The sequence below is a fragment of the Neopsephotus bourkii genome, unplaced genomic scaffold (assembly GCF_033783945.1).
Source record: "Neopsephotus bourkii isolate Nb327-2 ecotype Australia unplaced genomic scaffold, CSIRO-AGI_Nbou_v1 NB_1638, whole genome shotgun sequence".
NCBI classification, from domain to species: Eukaryota; Metazoa; Chordata; class Aves; order Psittaciformes; family Psittacidae; genus Neopsephotus; species Neopsephotus bourkii.
Window position 1 is genome coordinate 10,571,508 of NW_026902113.1, and position 15,407 is coordinate 10,586,914.

At 42.0% G+C, this 15,407-nt stretch overlaps 1 long non-coding RNA gene across 1 annotated transcript; it reads left to right on the forward strand.

The window, feature by feature from the left end:
* The first annotated feature begins 11,413 nt into the window (after positions 1-11,413).
* LOC133223560 (uncharacterized) lies at positions 11,414-14,821 on the forward strand. The gene is made up of 3 exons (XR_009728606.1): positions 11,414-11,473; positions 12,709-12,783; positions 13,567-14,821. It is a non-coding gene; the product is annotated as an uncharacterized LOC133223560 (long non-coding RNA).
* The last annotated feature ends 586 nt before the right edge of the window (positions 14,822-15,407 follow it).

Genomic DNA, 15,407 nt, shown 5'->3' on the forward strand with positions numbered 1-15,407 from the left:
GTAGGCTGTCGGCGTGGCCATGCCGCTGCGCCGCGCGCACTGTTGCTAGCGGGCTGTGGGGTCCCGTCGGCCCGGCGGGCCACGGCCGGGGCCTGGCAGCAGAGACCAGGCCCCGCCACCGCCACCCGGGCACGCACCACATCAACCCGCCTGTAACCGAGGGCGGCTGCGGCCTCCTCGGGGTGTTTGGGGCTGCCCTTGGAGACCTTCCTCCAGGGGTCCCCTCCCCAGCGTGTGGGCCCGAGCTCTGCTCTTGTACGGCTTCCAGTAAACAAAACCAAATGTTTATGTTAGTGGTTTCATTTTTTTGCACTCCAGATCTGCAAGTGTGCCCCGAACGTTTTTTGTGTTTCTCATTTCTCACATTATTTTTAGAGTTTGCAATATCAAGGCTCTTGATTTTATCTTTCTCTTTTCCCCCAAACTGCGTGGTTTTATTAACATATAAAGCTCCTGTGAGATTCCCACACGTTGTCTGAGATGCGGTGTGTAATGGGTGTTTTACTCCTCATTCCAGGCTGCTCCCAGTGACTGTAAAGCTGTCCAAGAGAAAAAGTGAAAATCAGGAAAGTTGAGTAGATGGAGCAGGAGACAGAGGCAGCCCCATTCCTTCTGGGACAGATCTCGTATAAAACCACAGAAAATTAAGACCGAGTTGTTCCTTTTAATACTAAAAGTTTGAGACTGCCTTTCTTCTTTGGGACTTTGGAGCAAAGGCAGCCTCTGGCAAGACACTGTCCCTTGCTGAGGCTGTAAGTCCGTTCTTCATACTTTGCTCCAAAGCAGCACAAAGCAACTGACTGCAGCAGATGGATTTACCACAGGCAGCCGTGTTCGGTGCCTGGGAGAAGAGCTGGAGGCCAGCAGAAGTGACCCTACGTGCAGGCCTCTGTGAGGGTAACACACTGTGTCATCCCCTCTCTTGTCAGCCTAGTTTGCTTAGGCAGTACCTTTTTGGGAGACAGTGACTGAGGGATCTCTCACAGGACGAGTGGATGAGAGCTGGGACTGTTGGGCCCCAGGAAGAGAGGTCTCAGAGGCTCTCATCAGTGTAAGTGCCTGGTGGCAGGGAATGAAGGCGAGGAAGCCGGGCTGTCCTCAGTGATGCCTACTGACAGAATAAAGGAAATGGAGACAAGATCAAACCCAATAAATTCAATCTGAACATGGGAAAAGACTTGTTTCCCTAGGGGGGTGACTGAACGTTGACATAGGTTGCCCAGAGAGGCTGTGGAACCTGTAAGTGTGGCGATACTCAAAACTGAAATGGACATGGGCAGCCTGCACTGGCTGACCCTGCTCAAGCAAGAGGTTGGTGTAGATGGCCTCCAGCAGTCCCTTCCAAAACCAGTGATGCTGTAACTGTGACTGTTCCCTAATAAATGTTTTTATGGTTCCTCATATCGTCATCTCCAATCCCAGTCAGGTATTCTAGCCACCAATAGGATAAAAAAGCTTGTGTTCATAGGACTAATATCAAAATGTTGAAACATTGCTTAGTTCTTCTCCAATTGGGTGTCCCTGAGGGACAAATCAAGTGCAGGGCTTCTCCATTCTTGGTTATTTGGTTTTGTTTTTTACTTTTATAAAACATCTAAATAGAAATGCTCATAGATGATGGCCCAAGGGATAAGCCCTGAAAAATGTATCTCTATCCCAAATAATACATTCGTGGGCACATATGACTTTCTGGTTATATCAGTGACAGACTGAAGAATTATAAATAGATCTCCCTGAATAGAGTTTATACTTAGAATGTTACTAATGCTGACTTTTTTCAAAAAAACCCAAAACAAACAAAAAAAACCCCACCAAAATTAAAAACCCTTACATACAAAAGCTTAAGCTTAAACAGGCTCTTGAGATCTGCTCCTGGCCACCTTGCAGACCGGCCTTTCACTCCATGCAGACAGCAGCCCTGTACAGATACCTTGAGATGACCTTAGGGTAATTTAGGAGTTCCCCTGCCCATGCCCTTCCCTCTAGCACACTTGCAACAGGGACAAGAGAATAGGCACTACAACTGCTTTTCAGACACTGCAGCTCACAACTCTCTCCTCGTAAACTGAAAGGCTGCATGGAGACCTCCTAGCAGCCTTCCAGGATCTGAAGGAGGCCTATAAGGAAGCTGGGGTGGGACTCTTCATTAGGGACTGTAGTGGCAGGATAAGTGGTAGCGGGTTAAAACTTAAACAGGGGAAGATTAGATTAGATTAGATATAAGGAGGAAGTTCTTTACTGTAAGGGTGGTGAGGCACTGGAATAGGCTGCCCAAGGAAGCTGTGAATGCTCCATCCCTGGCGGTGTTCAAGGCCAGGTTGGACAGAGCCTTGGGCAACATGACTTAGTGTGAGGTGTCCATTCCCACTGCAGGGGGGTTGGAACTAGATGACCTTAAGGTCCTTTCCAACCCAAACCATTCTATGATTCTATGAAATTGGTAGCAACTTGGAATTGTGTCCTTGGCTGCGCTGTGACTGCTGAGGTGCATAGCCCTTCCCACCACCTCTGCTACAAGGAGGCAGGGCAGACAGCAGGGCTTTGTAATCATTTCCAGTTCACAGTATGACTTCCCAAAGGTTGCATGAAAATACCCTTCGATTGAGCATTAAAAAGTCCATGTGCCCAAGCAAGTCAGAGAAGTAAGGATATCAGCAAGCACAAGCAAACTGGATGAGGGGCCAAAAAGGCAAGCAGGCAGCAGCAGGGTACATCCACTGCACTGGAGATGGCTCTTCTAAATTATTTAAGAGGATGAGCTCATCTGTGGCACACAAAGATAAGCACATCCATATGACATAACCATAGGGAAGAATACAGAAGACATAGAGCCTAAACCAACGTGATTGTGTAGGTTTTGCTTTTTTGCCTCTAGTTAACAGTCCATTAAAAGGAAGGATCCTGTATCTTGTGTTGATGGAGCAGTAGGGTACAGGAGTAGAGAGGGGATTGTCCTTGCTATGTGGCTTGCATGCAAGTTGGTCAACTTTTCTATTGTATAAATGAGGGTCAGCTCCTCTCTATGATGTGTAGTTGTGCTGTCCAAGAGATGGCATGAAGAGTTACCTTTATTAATTATCATTATGTATTTGATATATTTATCTTTACTAATATTTATCTTTGTTAATTATCATTACATATTTGAATCTACCATTATGACTACAGGCCAGAATGCCACTGTGTTAGGCAGAGCACAGTACAAGCATACATTAGTTTCTGTCCTGGAAGGTTCATAGTGCTGGGTTTACTCAACAGTTGACGTAATTTTTTTCCCCTGTCTGTCAGCTATGATGACCCAACACAGATTAAGGGTTCAGCACAGCTGGTATGTGCTGGGGATCATTTTAGGTTGATTGTGTGCTGGGCAAATTAATAAAGAGAGGTGCTGCACAGTGATCTAGGTAGAAGTTGTACTACATGTGACAATATGGTAAATCCCATCAGTTTTATAGAGGTGAGGTCATGTATTTGAAATGCAGCATGGTCAAACATCAAACAGAAAAAGATCTTTTCTCTTTGGGATGTATTAAGAAAGGCTGTTATGGTAGTATTCATTTCACATTCGCACAGAGAGGAAATGAGTTGTGGTCAGCAGTGGTCGGGAGGAACAAGAAGAACTGCAGAAGTGTAGCTGCCTGCTGAGTATGGGATCATCTTGCAGGTAACCCCCAGGCAAGTGCTACAAGCATACACATCTGAAAACAAATCTTTCCCACATCCAACGAGCAAGCAAAACAGGGAAGTACTGTTCGAGAGGAGTGCTAGCAACACAGCCAAGAGGGCTATTCTGCTTTTTGGGACCTAATCCTGTACTCAGATATACAGATCTCCCCTCCATTAAGTCTTCCTTGCAGAATTGTTACATGAATTTAGCTGTCAAGGTACAGAATCATTCATCATCATTAGTTTGGCAATTTATGAGGAAAAATGATGAAGTATGCAACTGATATTTTGCTCCTCATTTGAAAAATATGACAGGGCATGAGTAAGTAAGTAGAATTTTGCCATGCTCTATTCCCTTTAAGAAGAATTGTGCCAGGTATCTATGAGCAGATTGTGCTGCGGCTTTCATGGCCATCAGTACCAGTTGAAACCTGACTCTGTACTGGGACGTGCTTAATAGGAATAAAAGGTCTGTTATTATAAATCAGATTAGTAGTCCAGCCAATGTGATATCCTGTCTCCAGCAGTGGCCAGCATCAAATGCTTCAGAGAAAGACACACAAACCCCCCACAATGGACAATCCTGTTATAATCTTCTTATTTGCTAAGTTTCCACTGCTGCCAAGGCTGCTAGAGAGGCTGGTTTATGCCCTGAAGCATAAAACTTCATCTCCTATGTCTTTTATAGCCTTAATGGCAGAATTGCCATTTTTCAAAAGAGCAGCACTCTCTCCCAACAGTTGTTGCTATTGGGATTGGAGACCATGTCAAACCTATACTCCAAGACCAACATTAAAACTTTCAGCCCTCTCCTGTGCTCCAGTGTTTGAGGCAGTCTGTGAACAGGAGCATCTTCAGGAGAAGGAACACACACCACCATGAAATTTCCAGATTTTCAGAGCAGCCTGAGAAGGTGAAAGGCTCCTGAGACAAAGGGATTAATTCTCTAGGGTTTGGCCATGGGACAGATCAGGGTTCTTTCCTTCTCTGGCAGCCACAGAGCAAGATATCCAGGACAGCAAGGAACACACCAGGTTAGTCAACAGGATACTTTTAATGTCTTTGTAGAAATACATGGGCATTTTTTATAAAGTCTTACAGAGCCAACTTTGCATTTAATTTACCTGGTATGACTCAGTGTTGTTGAATTCAGGCCTCTTACAAGGGAGTGTTCAGGCAAAAAGTTGCACTAAAAATGGGGGCTGGATCCTGCAGCATGCTTGCCACCAATAGTCTGCTTCTGTGCACTGTTGGTTTCTTGTGCTGGCCTTTGGAGAAATCTTGTATTTTGTGATTTCAGATATTTTTTCATACTAAACTAATTTCTTTCCCTTTGGAAGAACATTGATTTTTGCCTGTTTGCTGCTTCTGTGTCAAGTCAAACCAGCATGTGGGTTCTACCAGCCTCTGTTGATGCCAGCAGGCTTCTGGGAACAGCATTTAGCAGTTCTCACCTGCCTCAGAGCCAGCAGGGAGGCAACAAAATGACATCTGAGGTTTTGTAGAGTTTATAATACACACCACTGGCCAGAATCATGGTTTATTTATTTACTTTTTAAGTTGTTCATCAGACCAGTCTTGCTGGAAAATAAAAATGCAAACCTATTTGCCTCAATGTGATTTAAGGATTTATTTCCCCCTCTCCCATTTGCAATACCTTGTACAAATATAAGGCAACAGGAAACAACAAGGTGTTACTGAGTACCAGAGGTTATTCCTGACGTTCCTGTTAAAGCTGGACCAGGGAGGAACTCTGCCAGTCTAACGGGTGTAGCAGAGATGTGTAGTGGTGTTACAGTTACTGATGTCATTAATTATGTCGGGGAACTCCTAAGAGCAGGGGTGAAAACTGATAGAGGAGGGTACAAAGGTGAAATAAGGAGAAGGAAAGAATAATACGAGTGAGAACAAGAAGTCCTCAGGCCTCTTTTGGAGAGGGCTCAAATCACCACTGTGATGGCTTAACTGTACATCTAGGAATTTAGAGATATATCTGTCCAATCTGTACTGAAAAATAACCTTGAAAACAATTGGAAGAAGTTCTTTATTATATAATAGGTGAGAAACAGGAGGGAGAACCTTTAGCACAGAAGCATCCAACCTGAATCAGCTTCCTGACAAGAAGGAGTAATTAAGGGAAATATTACTTAAATATTAAACTTAAACAGGGGAAGTTTAGATTGGATATAAGGAAGAAGTTTTTACTGTAAGGGTGGTGAGGCACTGAATTGGGTTGCTTAGGGAAGTTGTGAATGCTCCATCCCTGGCAGTGTTCAAGGCTAGGTTGGACAGAGCCTTGGGTGACATGGTTTAGTGTGAGGTGTCCCTGCCCATGGCAGGGGGATTGGAACTAGATGATCTTAAGGTCCTTTCCAACCCTAACTAATCTATGATTCTATGATTCTATGAAATAATGCTCAAGCTCTGAACTTGAAACTTGGATTTAGCAAAAGATTTACAAAACAAACCAGTAAGATGCTATTTAATATCATTAAATTGAATATGTGGAAATTATAAATGCCTATAATTTATCGTGTTATTATTCCTATAATTTAGCATAAGGGTTATTATTCCTGTAATTTATCATAAGGTCATAAGGGTTGTGGTGGTGCAAATTGTTAAGATTTGCAGAGAAGAGGGAAGTCAAAGACCCCCGAAAGAGCCATATCAAATTAAATGACAGCTCTGCAGAAAAAGGAACAAAAAATCTGTGACTTTGGGGAATTTCTGCTACAAAACTCAACATTGCCAGTGAAATTGTCTAGAAAATAATTAAAGAAAAAATGCATAGTTAATGTTCAAGAAGGATAGAAAAGAGACTCTCAGTCCAACCAAGGATGCAGAAGGAAAATGGCTTTGTAAAACTGCTAAACATGAGAGCTATAGCTCGTATTGCTTGTTGGTGCCACCAGTATCTCAGCCTTCATTTATGCTTTAGAGGAGCCGCTGCAGCCCAAGGCTTAGTGTAGCCTACTATCTGTGCAGAGTCAAACTCAGCGGGGATCCTGGAGCATGGAATGCAGTTTATCATCGCTCTGTCCTGCTGACTACAGCAGGATGCTTTTTTACATTATCAGGCAGCTAGGTTAATTTATTTTTATATTCTTTTTTACTGTAAAGGCCTCCAGTGGGCAGCTAAACATTAGTGGTCTCTCGTTATAGCTCATGTTTACCATTTATAAAATTAGTACTAAAAATAGGAAATTGAAGTAAGAAATCATTCTTGCTTGCTTGATAATTGTGTCTGTTATCTACACTACATTAGAACTCTTCAGGTTTTTATATTTAAGGATGTTTATATGTCTTATTTAAAGCTGTTATTTATATGGATGGGTATATATTCATAAATATATGTTTATATAAGCTCTAAGTCTATATGCCCACATGCTTATTAATTCTCTGAACATTTTTGAATTGTCTGTAGTACTCAGATTACACTCAAATCTGATTGTATGCCACTCGAACTGAAACAAAAACCCATCTCAGAATTTGCACTGAGATAATTGTTGTTTACATACATTATGTCAATGTAATATAACATTTCATCTGCCTTATTTTCTATCATTCATTAGTCTCCAAACCAGAAACAATATATGAATGAAGCAGTGTCTAGAAATGCTATTTTTAATTGGCTAAAGAGGTTGCTTGATCTCTGTTAGCTGGTTACTGTTGTTGGGGAGACTCTCCATGAGGGGTGGCGCATTGTTTAAACATAGTGGGACAATAGTCTCATGTCATCTATAGGATATGGAGACACCAGAGTTTTGTGTTTCTTTTGCTTTATTACTATACATGTGAGGCACAATCGACAAAGACTTCCTGAGGATGAATGTTGTCAGTATATGAAACACTGAATAACTGCTTTTTGTATTGCTGAATGGTCCTCTTTCTTTCAGTTTTAAAAGGGAAAATACAGAAAAAAATAGCTCTGGGGAATGGAGTCTTGTATGCAGGAATTTTTTTAACAGAGGGACTTTGGGCTGCATTGAGATCTTACACTAATTTTATACGAGTTTGACTTCATTGACGTAATCTGAATGATTCCTGGTTTACAATACAGTGAGAGAGAGACTGGGCAAATTAATAGGAGCCTGAATTCCATGTTACTTCCAAGCTCAGTCACCTGGGTCCTGAATACTGCCAGTGTTGGGATTGATTTTTTTCTCTATTTTCACTTTCGCTCATCATGACCTCAAAACCCAAGAGAGCCTGATTTAATTCTAGCCTCTCTTTCTTATTCCAGTCCCAAGGCCTATGTGGACAGTAATAGGTGTTTGTGTAGTACAGGCAACTGTTCCCAAAATAGCCAGCATTAAAAAACTGTCTAATGGGTGTACTGTCAGCAAGAGAGCAACAGAGTCTGAAAACCTGGACAAGTTTTACCATGTTTGAGTTTGTTCTATGTACGTGTAGTTGCTGTTAAAGAGCTTTATTAGCATTTATTAATTTTAGTTTTATTGATTTATTAAAATCATTTTAGTTTAAAGGTAAATGAAAGGAGAATTTGTCAGACAAGTTTTTTCACTACTCACTTATGTTGCGAGTCATTCATCAGTGCCAATAGGCTGGTGTCTTGGGTGCCAGCTGTGGGCACAACAAATGAATGAGAAGCAATAGTGTTAATGTTTGTCCCATGTGCAAAAACTCATGCCGCATTTTCATATTCCCTTTATCAGACTCTAAGGGTGGGATTCAACTGACGTAAATTTAGTCTTCTAAAGATACTTGACATCCTATCTAAGCTACTTGTCCAGCTTCCATCTGCCCTCCACATACTGGAGCAAGTTATGTCCTCCATTTTGACCTTTTAGATGAGACTCTTAACTTCGCTCTATTGACTAGAAAGAAAAAGCCTGTACAATTAGTTTAGACTAGATGCTTACTTTTTATACAGCTGAAGGTAACCATGGTAAATCTCCCTCTAATTTCTTCTACTTCTCCCCCTCAAGGCAGTGTTTTCAGCTCCACACACTGCGTAGCTGGAAAGTAACCATGATTTGTTGCTCAGGGTTGTTCTGCACCAACTCACCCAGACACTGGCATTTTTTGGCATAGATCTCACACCACAGTGCTGAGATCAAATGCCATGGCTTCTGCAAACATTTATGCAGGATCTTCAGCATCAAATCAGTACTGCTGTGGCTGGAGACAGTGGGCACAAGCTGAACGAGTTACTTAACAGCAAGCAGAACTAGTTACATACTTAAGCAGGTGCATAAACTTTGGCAAGATCAAGGCTTAAATAATAATCACCTCGAGGCAAGAAAATGTTCTTCTTTTGTTTTCTTTGCAACACAAAACTTGCTATTGTCACTTAATTAACTTGGTTTTCAAACTGATGAATGATGAAGTAATTTTGGAAGCGTTGCAATCATGGCATCACATAAAACACCTCAGTGCTCTCCTGAGAGAGGTGAGAAGGTTATGGGCTGGCTGTTCTGCTAAATGAGGCTACTCAGTGATCACAGCATGTGCTCCAGAGTCTGCAATGTCAGGTCGCTGGAGCACAGCGTGACTGCTATTAAACTATATGGGCAGAGTCCTACAATGCTACTTAGAGTGGTATGAGCTCTGAAAACCTTTCATATTTCCAGAAGGATCCTTATATAGAACACCAAAGATACATGAGGGATCTGATTGTTAAAGGCTTGTTGAATTGCTTGTTGATTCTCCCCCTTCTACTCTGCTCTCATGAGCCCTCACTTGGACCACTGTGTGCAGTTCTGATGTCCTCAACATAAATAGGACATGGAACTGTTGGAACAAGTCCAGAGGAGGGCCACGAGGATGATCAGGGGACTGGAGCACCTGCTGTATGAAGATAGGCTGAGAAAGTTGGGGCTGTTCAGCCTGGAGAAGAGAAGGCTGCGCGGAGACATAGCAGCCTTCCAGTATCTGAAAGGGGCCTACAAAGATGCTGGAGGGGGACTCTTCATCAGGGACTGTAGTGATAGGACAAGGGTTAATGGGTTAAAACTTAAACAGGGGAGATTTAGGTTGGATATAAGGAAGAAGTTCTTTACCATGAGGGTGGTGAGGCATGGGAATGGGTTGCCCAAAGAAGTGGCAAATGCTCCATCCCTCAGGTGTTTGAGACCAGTTTGGACAAGGACTTGAGAAACCTTGTCTAGTATAAGATGTCCCTGCCTATGGCAGAGGGGGTTGGAACTAGGTGATCTTAAGGTCCTTTCAAACACTAACCATTCTATGATTCTGTGATTCTATGGAAAAGAACAAGAAGAGCATGCGAAAACTTGGAGAAAACACATCTAGATCTCTTTCTTCATAGCTTTAATATGGCATGTAAAATGACTGCTCATTCTAGATTACTGTTGCAGATTTCTCTGTAGGTGCAGCAAGAGGTAGTTCTTAAATAGAGACTGGTTACACAGAATATTAGAGGGTATTTTCAAGAATATTAAAAATGCCACCAAACAAAGATCTTGTTCACTTTCCCTGCCCTTTCTGTGACAAATTACTGCAGTAAAAGTGAACTCCTGCTTTTCCTTATTTATGAAACACCTCTTCCCTTTTGTATGAAAAACTGATTTTCCTGTGCTTTAGAAAGTGTATAAGTGGCAGTTGAAAAAGCAGGCAAAGGCTGCATATTAGAGTGAAAGAACAAGGCAAGTACTGAAAAACAAAAAGCTATTCAGTATTTTTTTCTCCCCTAAAAGAAAAGGAATGAAAACTGTCATCAGACTGAATTGTTCTATCCCTGATTGCTGTGTGTAGCATGATGAAATAAAAAATGCATTTCCATTTTAGCTTTCGCAGGCAATATATGCTCTCAAACCTTTTGGTGAAGAACTGATTTTCAAAGCAGCACATTTCTGTAGGCTGTCAGTGATCCAGCAGAGCTCTCACGCTGCTTTGACTTTTTCAGCTCCCTAGTGTATCAGACCTTTACAATTCTTTCTAGGATCCCAGCAAACGTAATAATATAGGCAGACTTCTCCACAGATTGATTTTGGATTTACAAGGCTCCTGGCTGCTTGCTTGCATAGATGTAACCTACAGACAGAATCCACACATCAGTCTTGAAAAAAACACCTCATTTAGAAAAATGGATTTTACTCATTAGCCTCTCCACAACAGAGACTGGCAATCTATCATGTTTGGCCATAAACATTTATTCAGGAAGGAACTGGTCTTAAGTAAGTCAGTTTAAATAAGAACAGCAAAACCATCTCCAGTAGTACCATCTAGTGACTCCTAGTCACGTATGAGCCTAAAATGTTGCAAATATGAGTCAGGTTAAAAAAGACATGAGAAAAACAGTGTGAGCAAGCAAATGCAAGACTATTGAGTTAGTGTATCTTGCTGCCTGTAGGATGGAGAAGAACAATAAAGAGGAACTCATAGCTAAGCAATTACTAAACTCAGGGACTAACTCAGGATTCTCGTTAAACCACAGCCATTTACCAACACTACCCTGCGCATTCTTACATCTGGTTTTGGCATAGTCCTCGTGCACTGTCCAGGTACTGATACAGGTACCAAGTTGTAAGATGAGTGCAGAGCTGAGCATCTTTTGTTCGCTGTAGTCTGACCAGCACTGAGCCATCCCTTCCCTGCCTGGTGAGCTGTGATAGCAGTGTGCGCCCTCCTGAGATTACAGAAGAATCCATGAGAGCAACCACTGCATTTTTTGTATTTTCTAAGCCATTGGCAATATTTTGTAGAATTTGAATTTTTATTTCAAAGAGGTAAACTTTTTTCCTTTCCATGTTTGTTTGTCCTTTTTCTGCAGTTGAACCCTTAAACAACAGCCTGTAGCAACTTGTATCAAGAGTAACAAGAAGGAAAGGTAGGTTACACTGGACACTGTACTCATTTAGGGAAACAAACAGTTTGCTTATAAATTCTTGCAAAGCAATTAATTTTGCTGCTGGCATGCATCATTAGGTTCAGTTTCATTTCACTGACTGCAGTGCCATTCCTACTCGGTAACGAGCATCTGAGTGATGCATCACAGGATCTTTGTATCAGGCAATGTTGACAAATAAATGAATGTGCTGATTTCTGCAGCATTTAAGCCTTTCATTCAACCCTCTAATCTGGAGACAGGTGATTTCTTAAAATGGGTTTACATGCTAGATAATATGAACGAGCACTTAAGTGATGGCAGAGAAAAGATCTCTATAGACTCAGAAATTAATCTAAAAAATGAATAAGGTGAGAATATTTTTCCCACTTCAAAAATATTTCCAATTAGTTTAATAGGATTTGATGTGATGTTTTACAGGTTGATGAACAAGTAGATGAATAGTTTGGGCACCATGTGTTAAATCCTGTCCTGAACATTTTTGTTTGCATTAAGCAGCTAACAGATTGTGCATCAGTCTCCTCATCACCAGCATCCATTCTCATACTCTTTCTTTTCTTCTTCTGGCAAAGTATTTTTTCACATGCATAATCCCATGAGCATCACTAATCCTGAGCTGTTTATATGTGGAAACTAAGCCCAGCCTGCAGTATTTTATCAGCCTGTGCTGAGACGATGAGATGATCCACTGTCTCCTGGGAAAGTAATACCATATACATTGTGCATGGGGACGAATTCCACTGCCCAAGGACTGGGAGAAGACAGTCTTTCTCTGTGAGCATGAGGCAGCCCTCAGGTTATGCATGCCGTGACCTTGGAGTCCAGGCTTAAGCACCTGCTCTGGCAACTAAATTCCAGAGATCAGTGAGCTATTCAGGTGGTCTGGTATAAAAGTCAAGCTCAGGTGGTTGGCTGAAGTCCATCTCAAATGTTTCAGCCTGTTTTCTGCTTGTAAGGTCCCTAGTGTGGCAGTTTGGGGCAGTGTTTGTTTCTCTCGCATTTCCAGACTGAGTCTTGGCTTTGAAGCTGTGGAACACAGGTACTCTGAATTACTCCTTGCCTTTTTCTCACACAGTAGGTGACCAGAAGTCAAAAGTCTCATGGGGACAGTCTCTTACTGCTTGTAACCTTTTCTCATAGTCACAGAGTTTGTGTAAGGTGGAGCAATGTGTGATGGATGCTCTTGTCTCATATTGATCAGATTATTCTTACAACAGAGTCTGGGCTTCCACTTTTCCCTACTGGGGAACAGCATCTCCTGGAGGGGCCAAAGAAAAGGGCCGATCAGACAGGTGAACAGAAAAAAATATAGATATCAAAATATGTATTTATAAAGCCATATGTGTGTGTGTACATGAGTAAAGGCAGTTGTTTCTTTTTCCCCAGTTTCCCTGCCTGGTGCTTGGCCCTCTGTGCAGTTCAGGTTGTTGGAGAAGTAATTGGCTTGTTTGGTGGGATCTTGTAGTGAAGGGCATTTGGGGTGTTTTAGTTAAGAGTTGAAAGCACTTTGGTGCCTCAGAGAACTCTTATGGATACTCTCACTTGCTGTACAGAATCAGATATGTGTGCAAATAAAACAGACAAGGATACAGTTGCTTTTATGATTGGTTCAGAACAGAATAGAGAGTTTCTTTGTCCTTGTACAGGACGGGTTTGTTGTTGTTCAAGCACTCTTGTGAGCAAATGAATGTGTTAAATTAGGTCCTGTAGAGACTTGTTGGCAATTTTAAAGACATGGCATAATGAAGCTTGCTTCCAACTCTGCAGGGATAGCTTCTTTTGTTAATCTACCAAATTAAATATTGGGTAGACTTGTTTTGTTAGCAAATGGGAGATGAGATGCCAAGAGTCGTGTTCTTTTACCCTCCTGCTCTCAGCTCTGTGATCAACCTCTCTCCCCAAAAGGGGAACCAGAATTCTTTTTCTGAGGGGTCATTTATAAACATGCTATGAGATGCAAGGCTGTTGCAGACCAAACACCTCCCTTGGAAAATACTGACATACATTAAAAACAAAACAAAACAAAACCAATAAACCAAGCCAGAAAAAAACCCCATCTGTTAATTTCTTAACAGGTTTCACATTTGTTGCAAGCATGCTGATTGAAAAAACCTACCCCAACAACATAATCTCATGTAGAAAGTATCAGTTCCCCAATTCAGAGAGAAGTCTTCTACAGCAGCTTTGAACACTTCGAAGTGGATTCCCCTCAGAAGCCACCTGAAAGGTCAGTGTTTACCTTAAAATTCAAATGAACTACAAAGAAAGGCAAGAGCAGAAGGCAAGTCATTCCGTCTACTCCGACAGCTGTCTTTGGATAGGTGAACCCCATTTTGGCAAGCCACCTCTTCTCTGATCAGAGAGGCGGCCAACATGGCTAGCTTAGATTAGATGCTGGACTCCTGAAAAGCTAAATTTATGTAATAGGAATCCCAACCTTAATATTTTAATCTTAAGACAAACTGAGTGGCTATGGGTCCACCAACACAGGCTATTGTCCCTTTTCCAAAAAAAACAAGCACTTTATGCCAGATAAATTTTAGAAGTGGTTGCCTCTCAGCTGAGATGTGGCACTGTAGTATTCCTGCTGCCAGAGCATTCCTGCTCTGCTGATACACAGAAAAATACCTCCTCAGCTGCACGCTGAGCAGTGAGAAGCCTCAGGCTGAGAACAACAGAATGCTCAAGTGATTTTGGCTAGTACATCTGAATAAAACAACCTTCGTAATATTAGAACAAGAAAACACTTTAGTGCTCTTAGAACAAACCACTTTACGCACAGTAGCAAAGTGATCCTCGCTAGAATGCAGTGGTATCTCAACAAGGGATCCATGCATAACCTTTCCAGCATTAATCACTGGAAACACCCACGCCACCAATGTGCATTTACCTGTACATTATGGAAATACTGGTCTCATCTATACATACAAAGTTAGGGGAAAGGCAACGGCACAGAGGCCTGGGTAGCTTGTGCATGCTGTATAGTGAAAGCTGGCAGTGTCTCCTTTTACAGCAGCTAAAATACTCTGCTCAAAAATAAAGACAATAAAAAACAGTTGAAAGCCACTTCTGGTACCAGTGTATTTACTGGTTCTCACTTTGAGACCCAAAAGTGCTTCTGCCTTTTAAAAATCTAAGTATACACAAAGCAGAAAATGTAATTAGTTAATTCTGTAATGAGACCCAGACACAGGAATCCATGAGGATTTTCTCCTCCATGTTCAACTCCACGTTTCACACCCAGAGAAGCTACACACTGGCTTTGGCTCCCAGCACCATCCCTGAATGCCTTCCGGCTTGGAGAGGAGAAAGCCTTCTCTGGTTACCTTCAAGCTTGTCCTTGGAGCACAGGAGGAGAGGGAAAGGACAAATCTGCATCAGCATCAGGAAATGACCAGTGTCTGAGCTCCTTGCTAGAAAGTGAGCTCACAGCACTAAAAGTGATGCTGGGGTTTCCATTTACCAAAATGTAAGTGCCTGCAAAACCATTTTGCTCTCTGGAGACAGCAGCAGAAGGTCCATTGCTATTCCTATGCTCCTTCAGGGGTGCTCTATAAAACAGAGAAGACAGCAGCAGTCAGAGTAAATATTAACAGTCCTGCTCACTGCTGCATGCTACTACTCCAGCTTTTAAAGCACAATGAAAATTGTCTGGCTCTGCTCATAGATGCAACAAAAGTCACAGATTTGATGGAGAGTGAAGAAAGAAAAAGTAGCAGTACCCAGATACAGATCCCTGCAGGCACAATGCTTGCTACAGATGTGACTCAAGTAGCTGCTCCCCTCCCTAGTTATTTCCAGAGCACATGAAGTTTTTTTCATGTGAAAATGCCACTGGTTTGTTTGATTTGTTGACAGCCAGTACAAACCAAGGTTATCCATATCTGGATGGACTTACTGATATGCCAGGCTTCAC